We start from the raw sequence: 15396 nt of genomic DNA, 5'->3' as shown, positions 1-15396 counted from the left end.
GGACCCTCGGTTGAACTGTGAGTATGCGGAGATTAAACAGACTATTCTAGAACATTATGCTGTGACCCCAGACACTTACAGGACTCAGTTCCGTACTTTAGCCTGTGATGAGGAAGTGTCCTTCAAGATGTATGCTCACAAACTCAAACATATATGTCATCGCTGGCTGGAGGCAGAGGAGGCAATAACCTGGGAAACGTTCCTGCAGGTCATCCTAAAAGAGCAGTTTTATTTTAAGTGCCCCGCTGAGATCCGGGAATGGGTGCGTGAAAGGAGACCAGCAACAGTGGAGGAAGCTGCAGCTCTAGCTGATGAGGCTCTCACCATCAAGCCTCAGTGGAAAAAATTACTACTCAGGGAGAAAAACACTACCAGCCCCCCAACGCTGGCGGCCCCTGGTCCTTCTGCCTCCAATATTCACCATCCCACTAGACCATCAACTCATGGTGACCTTCGTGTGACTGTGCCTCGCATTACTCCTGCTCCACCTTTGGGACTACGACGTGGAGGAAGAATCCCAGAGCGCAGATGCTATGGATGTGGGCAGCCCGGGCATATGCAATTCCAATGTCCAGGTGTACGGAGGCAGAACACCTACAGACCGCCTTTGCCTGTTCATTATCTACAGACCCCCTCACCTGGAGAAGAGATGGATTCAGTGCCTGATGACTTGCCAAGTGACTCTGATATCCTGGCTTCCCTACCAGGAGTCTATGGGGTGCGAGCCCCAGCCACCTGTTCTTCTGATCTTCAGCACAAACATCTACAGGAGGTCGTGCTGGATGGTCAAAAAGTTGTTGGCTTCCGTGACACTGGGGCTTTTCTCACCATAGCCGATCCCCGAGTAATTCAACCAGAAGCAATTCAAAAGGGACCAGGAATTGCCATTGAATTGGCTGGAGGTACCCAGAGATATATTCCAAGAGCGAGTGTGACCCTGGATTATGGCTTTGGGGCCAAACAATGCATGGTTGGTGTGATGAGCGGCCTCCCTGCAGATGTTCTTCTAGGAAATGATGTGGGGAATCTTCATTGCCACTTTGTCGGTGCGGTAACCCGAAGTCAAGCCAAGAGAGCAGCAAATGTGGACGTGTACAACCCATCCATGGAAATGAGGCCACCAGAACTGCCGTCACAGCCGGTGAGTGATTCTTCTTGTGGGGATAATATGAATGTTACCTGGGATAAAGTTCAGTTTAGACAAGAAGTGGAGACTGACCCCACCCTAGCTAGTTTTAGAGCTCGAGCTGAAATAGGGCAGCTAGGGGAGAATGGAGAAAGAATTATCAGAGAAAATGGACTTCTGTATCGGGTTACCAATGCCGACTCCCTAGATAAGCCCTGGACTTATAGCAAACAGCTGATTGTTCCTCAGAAATACAGAATTCCCCTATTACACCTTGCTCATGATATTCCTACTGCTGGCCATCAAGGCAAAACCCGCACCGAGAGGCGATTGACTCAATCTTTCTATTGGCCTGGGATTTCCCAAGCAGTGGCGCATTTCTGCCGAACTTGCGACATATGTCAGCGTAGAGGGCGACCCGGAGATCACCCAAAGGCACCCCTGCAACCGCTCCCTATAATAGAAGAACCCTTTCAAAGAGTAGCTGTTGATATCGTTGGACCTCTGGCTAAACCAAGTAAATCTGGAAAGCAGTACATTCTCACTGTTGTGGACTATGCCACCCGATATCCAGAAGCGGTGGCCTTGTCAAGTATTTCTGCAGCCAAGGTGGCCGAGGCCCTGGTTACCATTTTCACCAGAGTAGGATTTCCCAGTGAGATCTTGTCGGACCAAGGCTCCCAGTTCATGTCAGAGCTGGTCCAGTGTCTGTGGCGCACCTGTGGAGTACGAGCGATCCGCACGACCCCGTATCATCCCCAAACAAATGGACTTTGTGAACGATTTAATGGCACTCTGAAGAATATGCTGAGGGCCTTCACTGACAGAGATTCAAACTGGGAGAAGTACCTACCCCATCTCTTGTTTGCCTATCGGGAAGTTCCCCAGGAGTCCACTGGGTTCTCCCCCTTTGAACTACTCTTTGGAAGAAAGGTCCGAGGACCCTTAACCCTGCTCAAGGAATACTGGGAGGGGCAAGTTGAAGATACAGGGGCCCCTGTTGTCCCTTATGTCCTAAAGCTGCGAGAAACCCTGGCCCAACTTGCTAGTTTTGCCCAGAGTCATGTGCGGATGGCTCAAACCAGACAGAAGACATGGTATGACCGTAAAGCACGCTACCAGGAGTTTGTAGAAGGACAACAGGTCTTAATGATTGTTCCCCATCGGCAGAATAAACTGCAGACAACATGGGAGGGTCCCTTCCGGGTTCTCAGAAAACTGAATGACACCAATTACCTTCTTGCTTTAGATGATCAGGGGCTAAGACAAAAGACTGTCCATGTGAATATGATTAAGGAGTACCATGACCGGACCCTTCCAATGATAGCAAGCTGTCGGCTAGCTTCAGAGGACGGTCAAGAGGATGAGGACTCCCTACCTGATCTCGTGGAAGCAGCGAGAGCCCCATCCACTGTGGAACAGGTTCCTCTGGGAGATCACCTGGATTCCTTACAGAAAAACCAGATGCTGGGAGTGCTTCAACAGAGACGTGCTGCTTTCTCATCCCAACCAGGTCGAACCACCGTCACCCAACATCATGTGGACACTCAGGGCATCCGTCCCATACAACAGGCTCCTTACCGGGTACCTGAATCAGTTCGAAACACCATGCAGCACGAACTGGAGGAGATGCTACAGCTTGGGGTAATCCAGGCCTCCCATAGCCCTTGGGCCTCTCCTGTGGTGTTAGTACCCAAGAAGGATGGGAGTACTCGATTTTGTGTGGACTATCGACGACTAAACGACCATACCGTCAGTGATCCTTACCCAATGCCTCGTATTGACGAACTTCTAGACCGACTGGCTGGATCCCGATATGTCACTATCTTTGATCTCAGTAAGGGATACTGGCAAATCCCTCTGACGGAGGAGGGGAGAGAACGGTCCGCTTTTATAACCCCCTTTGGTCTGTATGAATTCCTAAATATGCCCTTTGGAATGAAGAATGCCCCGGCCACCTTCCAGAGAATGGTGGACCAGATCCTCCGGGGATGTGGTGACTTTGCTTGTGCCTACTTGGATGATATCGCTATCTTCAGCCAGACGTGGGAGGAACATCTGAACCAAGTAGCCGTTATTCTTGACCTGCTTCTTGCAGCAGGCCTAACCATTCGACCAGATAAATGCCAATTGGGGATGGGTGAAGTCCAGTACCTAGGGCATAGAGTAGGAGGAGGGAAGCTCCGTCCCGAACCTGCCAAAATCCAGGCTATTAGAGACTGGCCTGTACCCCAAACTAAGAAACAAGTTATGGCTTTTTTGGGCACTGCCAGTTATTACCGAAAATTTGTTTCTCATTTCAGCACTGTGGCCAAGCCTCTTACCGACCTGACCAAGAAAACGATGCCCCGGCTGGTGATCTGGACTCCAGCCTGTGATGAGGCTTTTAACCAGCTGAAGGACGCTCTGGTCTGTGACCCTGTTCTGGCTGCTCCAGACTACAAGAGGAGATTCATTGTGCAGACGGACGCCTCTGCTTATGGACTGGGAGCTGTCCTCAGCCAGGTGAATGCAGCTGGGGACGAGCACCCCATTGCCTACCTCAGCCGGAAACTGCTGGACCGAGAAGTGGCCTATGCAACTGTTGAAAAAGAATGTCTGGCTGTAGTGTGGGCCCTTAGGAAACTAAGGCCGTATCTGTATGGACGAGAATTCACTGTGGTTACTGATCACAATCCCCTCACCTGGCTGAACAGAGTCTCTGGGGACAATGGACGCTTACTACGATGGAGCCTGGCACTGCAGCCCTATAACTTTACCATACAGTATAGAAGAGGCAGCCAACACCAAAATGCAGATGGACTGTCCAGGCAAGAGGAGCCCTGAGTCCTGTCAGCCATGCCTGTGTGTACTTAACCAGTGACCTGTAGAGGTCCCTAGTACGTACACAAATTGGGAGGGGAAGGGATTGTCATGATTTGCAGTCTTGCCCTGTCCTGTATTTTGTATAATATGTCATTTAACTTTCCTCTGGTTCATTTGCTGTAAATTAACCATGTCTCCTTCCCCCAATACTTGCAATGTCTTGTGATGTACCTGGACCATAATCTAATTTAGGCTTGTGTCAACAGCTAGTGGAACTTTGGCTATTGTTTTCCTAAGCAGAAGATAGCCTACAATACACATCCTGTAGACTAAGTGGAGCCCTTACATTTCTAGAATCTTCTGATGGGCCAAACCATTGAATAGTAGGTGTGACCCCTACCCCCCTTCAGATGGACTGATCCCAGGAGCCCTGACAATACATTCTTGCTTTAAGATCAGATGTGAGTTGGATGCTAAAAGAGAAGGACGAGGCTGTCTGAGGAAGCTTCGGCCTCTGTGTGATCGTGGTGGATTTCTGGGACTCTTAAAGGACTATGGTTTTGTGATCTGGCACAAGGATTGTCGGGAGGTGCCCCCGAATCAGTTTCCTGTGGACTTATTTTGGGACTCTGCAAATTACCTTCGTGTTGTTCCTGTTTTTTTGGTCAATAAATCTGTTGGATTATTCCCAGGCCTGTTGTCCCTCCTTGCTCTGGAGAATACTCCCGTCACATACGTTCAGGAGCAGAGGAAGAGAGAGAGAAAGCCCATGGCTGTGGCACCCCCCAAAGTAGGGAAATGACAACCCCCACCCTCTGGAACTCATGCCCGGAGGAGCGGGGCCTCAGAGAAAAAAAAAGCTTGCATCATTCTCTGAACGACCTGAACTCCCTTTTATCCACTGAGAAAGGGTCTGGCAATTTGACCGGAGATTCGGGGGGATGCCAATGACACATCTCTATCCCCAGCACTAGGTGCCCCTGCAGCGACAGCCTCCTGCACAGTATCCACCAACTGTTGCTGCGTCTGGGCCATCGTGCGCTGTTCCACATTAAGTTTGTGGAACATTTGGGTCAGGTGCTTGACCTGATCAGCCAAAGCTTGCATGGGATCCATTAGGATAACACACACTTTTTTTTTTTCCTTCAGAGGAAAAAAACCCCGAAAGGGTCAGATATAATGTCAGGAACACCGCAGTGCACTTGCTCACTGAGTCAGTGCGCCTGTCCTGAGTACAAAAACAGTGCTCAAAGATACCTGTGGAGCGGGGCAGCAGCGGTGATGATGCGTGCTTCAGACTATCAGGACCTGAAGCACATGACTGCTGGGGGCATGGCCTAAGCTCCACAGAGCTAGGAGCTGCAGGGAAACTCCTAGAAAGGTAACTACGAGACAAGCTACCAAGGGGCATAGACAGGGATGTAAACCAGATCAAGCCAGGTCAAAGCACGAGATAGCAGGACACTACCAAAGGGTTAGACAGAGCGAATAGTCAGGACATAGCAATAGATCAGAAAACCAGAATGGGCAATGGACGGTACAATAGGGACAAACTGTAACGGAGTAACAATAGCCAAGCCAGGAGGTCAGAACCGGAGAAGACAATAATACCAAAGCATGAGACAGAGAACTGAGTGAGGGGACAGACCGGGTCATACACGGGAATCAAACAAGCAATGCAGTATCCACGCACACCAGGGGGGTCAGACACACTGCCAGAATAACAGTATAGCTGACAGGGAATCCTAGTCTGGAGTGAGTATAAATATCCCTCCCAGATCCAAAGAGAGGCCGGCAAAAGTTAACCCTGTGAGAACAGCACATTAACCATGTCCTAACCATGACACCCCTTTAATGACTCAGTTTACAGGTTTTTAAAAGAAGAGACGTTTCTCAATAAAGGAAAATCTTTGGAGGGAGCTGAAATTCATTGTTGCCCAGTGACAGCCCTGAAACCTGAAAGATCTGGAGAAGAGCTCTATGGAGGAGTGATCCAAAATCCCTGCTGCAGAGTGTGTGCAAATTTGGTCAAGAACTACAGGAAATTTCTAACATCTGTAATTGCAAAGGTTTCTGTATCAAATATTAAGTTCTGTTTTTCTATTGTATCCAGTGGCTGAGGTTACTGTGCCCGCTACTAAAATGATCAATGAATATTCCCTGCTCCACATGCCCATTGTTCTGGTGTGGAGAGCACTGAGTATTCCGGCAACTGTCCTCTGCTTGAAATCAGTGCATGATGTCACTACCATGCTTACAAGCATCAATCAGCTACTGGCATCAGAACAGGACACTGCGAGGGAGCACAGGGAAGGTAAGTAGAATGGTTTATGTTTTTTAATGTTTTTCTGATGAGGGGCCATGTATACCAGCATAGGGTTGAGGAGGCCATGCATACCAGGATAGGGATGAGGGGGCCATGCATACCTGGCTTATACTTGAGTCAATAAGTTTTCCCTGTTTTCTGTGGTAAAATTAGGTGTCTCAGCTTATATTCGGCTCGACTTATACTCGAGTAAGTAACACATATCTACAATATAGGTGGTAAGTGTCTGGTTGGTAGGTGGTGAGTTCCCCCATTTGAATAATTTTGTAGTAAAGCTGTCACTCCATTCAAAATCAATGGGACTCTGATAGCTCTGCTGGCCATACACATTAAATGACTTTTGGCAGTTTTCACAGGCAACACTCCCATTCACAGACGTGCTTGCTCGGCCAAGTGCTCCTGTGTGACAAAGTCAGCAGGTTACACATAGTTCAGCTGCTCATCTCAGCTAGAGGAATGTGATCGTCAGTCCGAAAACATACATGCACAATTGTCATCTCTCTTGACTGTCAGTCAGCTGGCTCCATCATACACATTAGACCGTTGAAATTCGGAGTATTCCATCCTCAGCTAAATGCACGGGGTTCATATAGCTTATACGGGTAGCTACACCGCTATATATATAGATGCACAAATAAGACATACAATACAATGAATCAGTATGGGTACATAAAAATACATATATACATTACACAGATTACCTGAGCTAATAGCTAACCAGGGGAGAGCTAACTAAGCGGGATGATCTAGGACAGGAATTAGATGAAGGAAGAGTGATTATGTACCGACGATGCTGACACAAGGGGAGGTAGAGAAATGAGATGTCCTCATGAAGCAGGCTTGGCAGAAAATGGCAGACTGGACAGAGAAAGGGGGCTGTATTAGACCATGATGCCTTGTAACTTACCCAGGATACATTGGGAATTGGAGGGAATGAATCAGGAAGTACAATGCATAACATCATGCAGTTATATCTTTTGGCCACTAGATGGAGCTGGAAACAAAAAACATTAACTAAGGAAAAACTGAACATCCAGTACATACAGCAATCATGGTATGTTATCAAATAGGCAGTTCAAGAGTCATTACTTATGTCGGAGACAGAACACTCCCCGTCTGGCATTGAACAGATGCCACCATTACTATCCTCTGAAGACAACAATAGGACCACCTCAGTCACTGGTCTGGAGAATGTCTTAGGTCCATCTCCTTTGGCCATCATGAGTTTGACTTTGCGGACATGGCCATCTTTACTCGGAAATGTAGTAGTCACTAGTCCAAGTGGCCACTGGTTCTGATGGGCTTGCCAGTCTTTAACAAGGACGAGGTCACCAATCCGAAGATTAGGCCTGGTAGATTGCCACTTTGTCCGTGGCTGCAAGGTAGACAAATATTGTTTGCTCCACCTGTCCCAGAATGTTTTGGCAAGACTTTGTACCTGCCTCCATTGGCGCTTGTAGAGGTCCTTAGTGTCAAATCCTCCTGGAGAGGCACCAGATAGTCCTGATTTCTGGGTTAGAAGAGTAGTTGGAGTCAATAACAAGGGCTCCTCAGGGTCATTGGGAACTGGAACCAAGGGCCTTGCGTTGATTATAGCTGTGGCTTCTGCCATGAAGGTGGTTAGACTTTTGTGGGTAAGTCTCACTGCTCCTTCCTGGAGAAGAGTAGAGTCAAGAATTCTTCGTACTAGACCAATCATTCGTTCCCAAGATCCACCCATGTGTGAGGAATGAGGTGGGTTGAATGACCATGTGCAACTTTGGTCACTGAGGAACCTCTCGAGAGTCTTATGGTCTAGATTTGAGGGTATGCCCAATTCCTTCGCTGCACCAATGAAGTTGGTACCTCTGTCTGAACGCATATGTTTGATAGGACCACTGATGGCAATGAAACGTCTCAAAGCGTTGAAGAAGCTTGAGGTGTCAAGTAACTCAATGAGCTCTTTGTGGACGGCTCATTGACAGACAGGTAAACATGATGGCCCAACTTTTACTATTGGCTTGTCCGCCTCTTGTGTGACGAGTAACAGCTGACCAAGGTCCAAACACATCGAGACGAACGTTGGTAAAAGTAGGGTCTGGTGTTGTGATTGGGTCAACGAGGAGGATAACCAGCCCAGGCTAAGCCACAGAAAACCAGAGAGGTTGGTAACTAAGTGGATTGCAGACCCCTGATCCTATCCACACAACTAGCAGTAGCCGTGGAGCATGCCTACGATGATCCTAGACTCCTCGGCACACCCGGAGAGCTAACTAAGCCTAAAGCAAGAAAGGGGACATCTAAACTGCCCCAGAGCAGACCCCAATGGAATAGATAGCCCTCAAACATATATTGTTGGTGAGACAAGATGAAAACACAAAATAGAAAGAAAATAGACTGAGCAAATGATGGGGCCCACACTGACTAGACAGGACAGGAAAGACACTGTCTGCATTCACGCAAAAAACCCTGCAAAAAAGTCCAACACGTCTGATGCAAAAAATACTGAAGTCACACGACTTCACCCACTATATCAGCACTCTGGTATATTCTGAAAGCAGAGCAAAGAGAAGCCAATCTAATAAGGGACAAAAACAAACTGGCACAAGCAGTAACATATGGACGGTGATTCAGAACAGCCCCAGCCGGAGCTTGCTGACCCACACAAAACTGAGATAGACAAAGCCAGATCAAAAGTAAGCAGAATAGCAAATGAACAATTAACTGAACATGCAGAGACTGAGCTGGAAACCAAGACCTCAGGAGGCAGGATGAAAATCACCCGCAGAGATAGAGGGAGTTGGCTGTCTTAAATCCCAGTCTGAAACCCCAGATCTCCAATCGTCATCCTCATTATCAGGTGGCAAGCCACTGTTAATCAGATCAGCTCCATTACCTCCAGTAACCACCAGAGGGAGCCCAGAAAGAGAACTCACAACCCCTCTGTCAATTTGACCAGCTTCACGACCTTCAGTAATAACAAGAGGGAGGCCAGAAAGCAAATTCACAACAGTCTGGGCTGAGTCTATCTGCTGGAAGGTCAGCCATCTTTTGGGTTTGAGTGGAACCATGAAGCTTACGGCAGATAATACATTTGTAGATGACACTACAGACAATCCACAGGCCAGCAGTTCTGACGGCTCCTTCTGTGAATAGTCTTCCTTGGTGTTTGACCAAATTGTGGTAGTGTTGTACGATTAAGTATGCAACGTGACATTTTCCAGGAATGATAAGAGGGAATTTCTCCTCAAACTCCATTTTAGCTTCTTTGAGGCGACCTCCTACTCTCAGCAGGCCGTTGTTGTCGATGAATGGGTCAAGTTTTCTCAATGAGCTGCTCGCAGGCATTGAAGCTTTGTTGAGACATTGGATTTCCACAGAGTAGGTTTCTCTCTGAACTGTAAAGATGATGTGGTTTCTGGAAGATTACAAGTCGGAGGTAATATAGGTGTTTTTACAGATGCCAACCTTTACATTTTTCTGTGTCACAAGCTCTGGTGGTCTTGAATGAGTGAGCTATATGAGTCAGACTGGTAATGGCTCGAGTAAGTGACTTCCAACTTGAAAATTTGTCAAATCTGTGGGATTCAAGCTGAATATCAGAAGTCATTGTATGAAGTGTGGATACCTGAGGGCGGATTTCAGCATCTGAGTCCTCTCCTATTAGTTCAAAGGTGTCTGGACAACACTACTCGGTGTACAATAGTTTTGGTCCTGAGAGCCATGTTGTGCTATCTAGTCGACTTGCGTCAACTGCTCTAGTTGCATGATCTGCAGGGTTGTGGTCCATGGGGACGTAATGCCACTGTTTTGGATGAACCGATCTCCTAATTCGTAGCACTCTGTTGTGGACATAAACGTAGAATCGCCTGGTTTCATTGTGAATGTATCCCAGGGCTACTTTGCTGTCTGAGTAGAACTTAGCTTGTGTCAGGTCGATATCCATCTCGGATGTGATGAACTCTGATAACTCGACGGCTAAGACTGCAGCACAAAGTTCTAACCTTGGTATGGTGTGCTCTGGTTTTGGAGCAAGTTTGGCTTTCCCCATGATGAATCCAATGTGACGCTGACATTTGGAGTCCACAGTTTTGAGATAGGCAACAGCAGCAACTGCTTTGACAGAAGCATCTGCAAATACATACAGTCTTTGGCTCTGTAGCTCTGTAGACGGTACAGGGGTGTATGGCCTTGACACATTCAGGTTGGAGAGGGCTGCTAAAGAGTTCTTCCATACTTCCCACTGGATTCTCTTGTCAGGTGGCAGAGGTGCATCCCAGTCAGAAGTCTCCTTGGTTAAGTCTCTTAGTATGGCTTTGCCTTGTATAGTAACAGGAGCTGCAAAACCCAAGGGATCGTACAGACTGTTGATGGTAGACAGGACACCTCAGTGTGTGAAAGGCTTTTCTTCCTGGCTGACCTGAAAGGTAAAAGTGTCTGACTGTAGATTCCTGAGAAGCCCGAGGCTGCGTTGCAGTGGTGTGGGGTCTGACCCCAGGTCCAGGTCTCCAAGACCGTTACACAAGTCTTGTGAAGGGAATGCTTTCATGAGTTCTTGGCTGTTTGAGGCTATTTTGTGAAGCCTGAGGTTAGAGCAAGCAAGCGTCTTCTGTGCTCTCCTGAGAAGACTGATGGAAGTCTCATTTGAAGGCATGGCTTTCAGACAGTCATCAACATAAAAGACTTTCTCTATGAATTGTCTGAAATCTGACCCGTATTCTGTTTCTCCTTCTAGAGCTGACTTTTTGAGTTCATAGATGGCGACTACAGGAGAAGGGCTATTGCTAAAGATGTGCACTCTCATGCGGTACTCTGTGACTTCTTTAGTAGGATCATTGTTTCTGTACCAGAATAATCTTAGGAAGTTCCTGTCTCTCTCTCTCACAAGGAAACAATGGAACATTTGCTGGATGTCAGCGATGAAGGTGATGGAATCCTTATGGAAACGCATAAGTACTCCCAGTAGTTTGTTATTGAGATCTGGTCCTGTCAGTAGAACATCATTCAGGGAGACATCATCAAACTTAGCACTGGAGTCGAACACCACTCTGATCTGGCCCGGTTTCTTAGTCCTCTTTCACACTTCCGTTTTTGACCATCAGTCAAAATCCGCCAGGTTTTGAAAAAAACGGATCCGCCATTTTTTTTGCGCATCCGTTTTTTTCCCCATTGAGTTGTATTACTGACGGATCTTGACGGATGGCCATCCGTTGGATCTGTTTTTGTGAGGATCCGCCAAATATTTTGCGTCCGACGGCATGCCTGGACGAACCTTGCAACTTTTTTTTGTTGTTGGATCCGCATTTTCCATTGCGCATGCCCGGAGAAAGGAAGTCAGGGAGAAAATTAACCCTGAAATCCTTTCTGGCGGACGAAAAAAATATTCTCTCTCTCTCCCGGCCAGCGGTTCCTTTAAAATTCTTCATTCTGCGGATCCGTCACAAAACGGATCCTGTGGCATCCGTTCACATCAGTTAGGAACGGATCCGCTTTTCCGCCTTTTTGGCGGATTTTAACTGACACAAAAAACTGAAGTGTGAAAGAGGCCTTAGGGTGGTATACTCCAAACATGGGTAGGAACCAGCATTCTTCAGAGTCTTTGAGAGTGGGAGCTAGTTCTGCATGGCAGTTCTCAAATATCTTTGACATGAAGGAGAAGTGATCTCTCATCTCTGGTTTCTTTTGCAGATTATGTTTGAGAGAGGAGAAACGTTTGAATGCCTGATCTCTGTTGTTTGCTAGACGTGGTCTGTGGGTTCTGAAGGGAAGAGGTGCAACCCAGCTGTTCGTCTCATCTTTTACGAGTCCCTTGTCCATTACCTCCAGGAAAAACTTATCCTCTACTGACATTGCTACTTGGTTGTCTTGCTTAGTTCTCTGGAAGACTGTGCACCCCAACTGATCATCATAGCTTCCTGACATCATACTGCTGTCATGAGTAATGTCTGTTAAATGGTTGGGTAGTTGGATGCTGTGTGGCAGTTCCTTGACATGGAACTCGCTGTTGCAAGGTTGAAACAGAGATGGGTGCCCTTTCTCCAATGTATTTGTTAGTATACTTGTCACAGAAGATGGGGCGTGCATGTGTCCCAAGCATATGTTTCCTATTATGACCCATCCTAGGTCTTGCTTTTGGGCATAGGGAGCATTGTTGAGTCCATTGATATGACTTCTCACTTTATGAACCTGCCGGATATCTCTTCCCAACAGCAGTATTATCTGTGCCTGAGGGTCGAGTTCCGGTATGAGCTGTGCTATTCGTTTTAAGTGAGCATGATGGATTGCCACATCTGGTGTAGGGATTTCAGACCTGTTGTCTGGGATCTGATTACACTCGATGATTGTAGGTAGTGGCAGGCAGAATTAACATAGTTTTGAAGGCTGAAGGAAGACCTTATGTTCAGCCTATTTTTAGTGCAGCTGTTCTGCATTGTTGATCCTGGGGAAGGCAAAAAACCCACAGAGTAGAAGCCAATTTTTTCCATAGGGAAAAAATTTCCTTCCCGACTCCTAAGCTGGGTCAACCATTTACCTATAATATTATGTTATTTGTAACCTTCTATACTGTTACTCACAAGAAAAGCATCCATTCCTTTCTTAAATTCGTTCAGTGAGTTGGCCTTCACCACTTCCTCAGGAAGAGAATTCCAGAGCCTTACTGCTCTTACCGTGAAGAACCCTCTTTTATGCTGGTGCAGAAATTGTCTTTCCTCCAAATGAAGAGAATGCCCCCTTGTTCTTGTCACAGTCCTTGGTACAAACAGTTCATTGGAGAGATCTCTGTATTGCCCTCTGATATACTTGTACATATATATTAAGTCTCCCCTAAGTCTTCTCTTTTCTAGAGTAAATAGACCTAATTTTGATAAACTTTCTGGGTATTGTAGTGAACCAACTCCATTTATCATTTTAGTAGCCCGCCTTTGAACCATTTCAAGTTCAGTAATGTCGTTCTTGAGCACCGGCGTCCAAAATTGCACACAATACTCCAAGTGTGGTCTGACGAGTGATTTGTACAGAGGGAGAATTATGTTTTCATCTGGTGTCCCCAGACCTCTTCTAATGCATCCTATGACCCTATTTGCTTTGGTGTCAGCTGCCTGACACTCGTCACTCTAATTTAGCTTCTTATTGACTATGATGCCTAAGTCTTTTTCCATATCTGATTTCCCCAGCAGTTTCCCATTTAGTAAGTAATTGTAGCCTCTGTTTCTCCTTCCCATGTGCATAACCTTACACTTATCTGTGGTAAACCTCATTTGCCATTTTTCAGCCCAATTCTCCAATTTACTCAAATCTGTCTGTAGTTGCAAACTGTCCTCCTTTGTGTTAACTACCTTACATAGTTTTGTATCATCTGCAAATACTGATATTTTACTGTGTAAAACATCCACTAGATCATTAAAAAATATATTAAATAGTAGGGGGCCCAATACAGAACCCTGTGGTACCCCACTAGTAACCCTGGCCCAATCTGAGTATGCCCCATTAATAAACACTCTTTGTTTTCTATCACTAAGCCAGCTACCTACCCATCTACACACATTTTCCCCTAGCCCAAGCTTTCTCATCTTACTTACCAATCTTTTATGTGGGACAGTGTCAAATGCTTTAGAGAAGTCGAGATAAATGACATCCAATGATTCTCCTTGGTCCATTTGAGAGCTTACATCCTAATAGAAACTGATCAGGGTAGTTTGACAGGAGCGATCCTTCATAAATCCATGTTGATATGGAATTAAACATTTATTAACATTGAGATATTCCATAATGGTATCCCTTAGAAACCCTTCAAAAACTTTACCCACAACAGATGTTAAGCTTACCGGCCTATAGTTTCCAGGTTCCCTTTTACACCCCTTTTTGAATATTGGTACCACATTTGCTTGCCGCCAATCAAAAGGAACAGACCCGGTTTCTATACAGTCTGGCGTAGCTGCATCAGTACTCTTTTCCTCCCCGTCATGCTCACTGTCAGCTGGCGTGTTCTGTGAACTCCATGGAGCTGGGCCAGGGTGTAGAGCAGTGTTGTGATCTGTGGTACCACATTCTGTGCATTTTACACTGACCTTACATTCCTTGGCGAAATGAGTGGTGGATGAGCAGCACTTGTAGCAGATACCATTCTCTCTCAGGAAGCTTCTGCGATCCGGCATAGATTTCCTCTGAAGGCTCTGCATTTCAGGAGAGGATGAGGCTTCCGATGAAGCGGGCACTGCTTGTCAGGTTCTTGTACCTTTGTCTCTGATTGAGAGCAGCCAGCAGACCTGTAATTGGAACTTGGAGAAGAAGCATTAGTCTTGTGCACTGCCACAGATGTTCTGCGTGGGTTCACAGCTGGTGGTGGTGCGGCATATGACATTGTAAAGTCAAAGCTGGGATCATTTCTGATTGCCGCTTGTTCATGTATAAAGTCTACAAAAACGGAGAAAGGAGGGAATGAAACACTGTTTGTATTTGTGGCTCTCTAAGTTTTGGGAGACCTTTGTTAGATATTTTAGGAAAGTCATCGATTCTTTTGAACAAGGCTCTCTCTATTACTTCTGCAGACCCGAAACACTCATCTAGTCTCTTCCAGATCTCTTTAAGGCCTATTTGAGGGTGGTTTATATTAATGTCTCTGATCCTTACTGTGTGCTTGACTGACTCTTCTCCCAGGTATTTGACTAAGAGGTTATCTCTTCCCTGTTTTTTAGCCCCAAGTCTCTTGTGACATTTTGGAAGGAAGCTTTCCAAGTTCTGTAATCTTCAGCGTGGTCAGTGAATTTCATGAGTCGCTTGGCAACTAGATCACGGCGTGTGAAGATTCTAGCAAGTTCTGATGTGAACCGATTGTCAGCAGGGTATACTGGTGATAGGTCACCCTGAGAGTGATGTGAGGTGCATTCATACCTGTTAGTATCCCCAGGGTGGTGCCAGCCGGTGTCATGTTACTTCGGTCTGACATGCGGTGTGTCAGGAAGGTGATTCACGTTGGTTACCTGGTGAGGGGCAGGGAAGACAAGAGAGTTGCTTTGTTTCACGTTTTCCTGGAGCTGAGCCTCATGATGACTCTCACTCGTTTTACTGGATGTGTCATGATCTTGGTTATAGTTTGGATCAGGAAATTCATTAACATATTGAGATGTGCCTTGTGGTGAATCTTGCAGCGGCAACTTCA

General features: G+C 46.5%; 1 long non-coding RNA gene across 1 annotated transcript; it reads left to right on the top strand.

Annotated features, from left to right (window-relative positions):
• Positions 1–987: 987 nt before the first annotated feature.
• On the top strand, positions 988–4672 carry LOC141049753 (uncharacterized). Its single transcript, XR_012220433.1, has 2 exons — positions 988–1141; positions 3430–4672. It is a non-coding gene; the product is annotated as an uncharacterized lncRNA (long non-coding RNA).
• The last annotated feature ends 10724 nt before the right edge of the window (positions 4673–15396 follow it).

The sequence above is a fragment of the Dendrobates tinctorius genome, unplaced genomic scaffold (assembly GCF_039654945.1).
Source record: "Dendrobates tinctorius isolate UK_male_01 unplaced genomic scaffold, ASM3965494v1 ptg000147l, whole genome shotgun sequence".
Classification (NCBI taxonomy): domain Eukaryota; kingdom Metazoa; phylum Chordata; class Amphibia; order Anura; family Dendrobatidae; genus Dendrobates; species Dendrobates tinctorius.
This window is presented reverse-complemented; position numbering and strand designations above follow the sequence as displayed.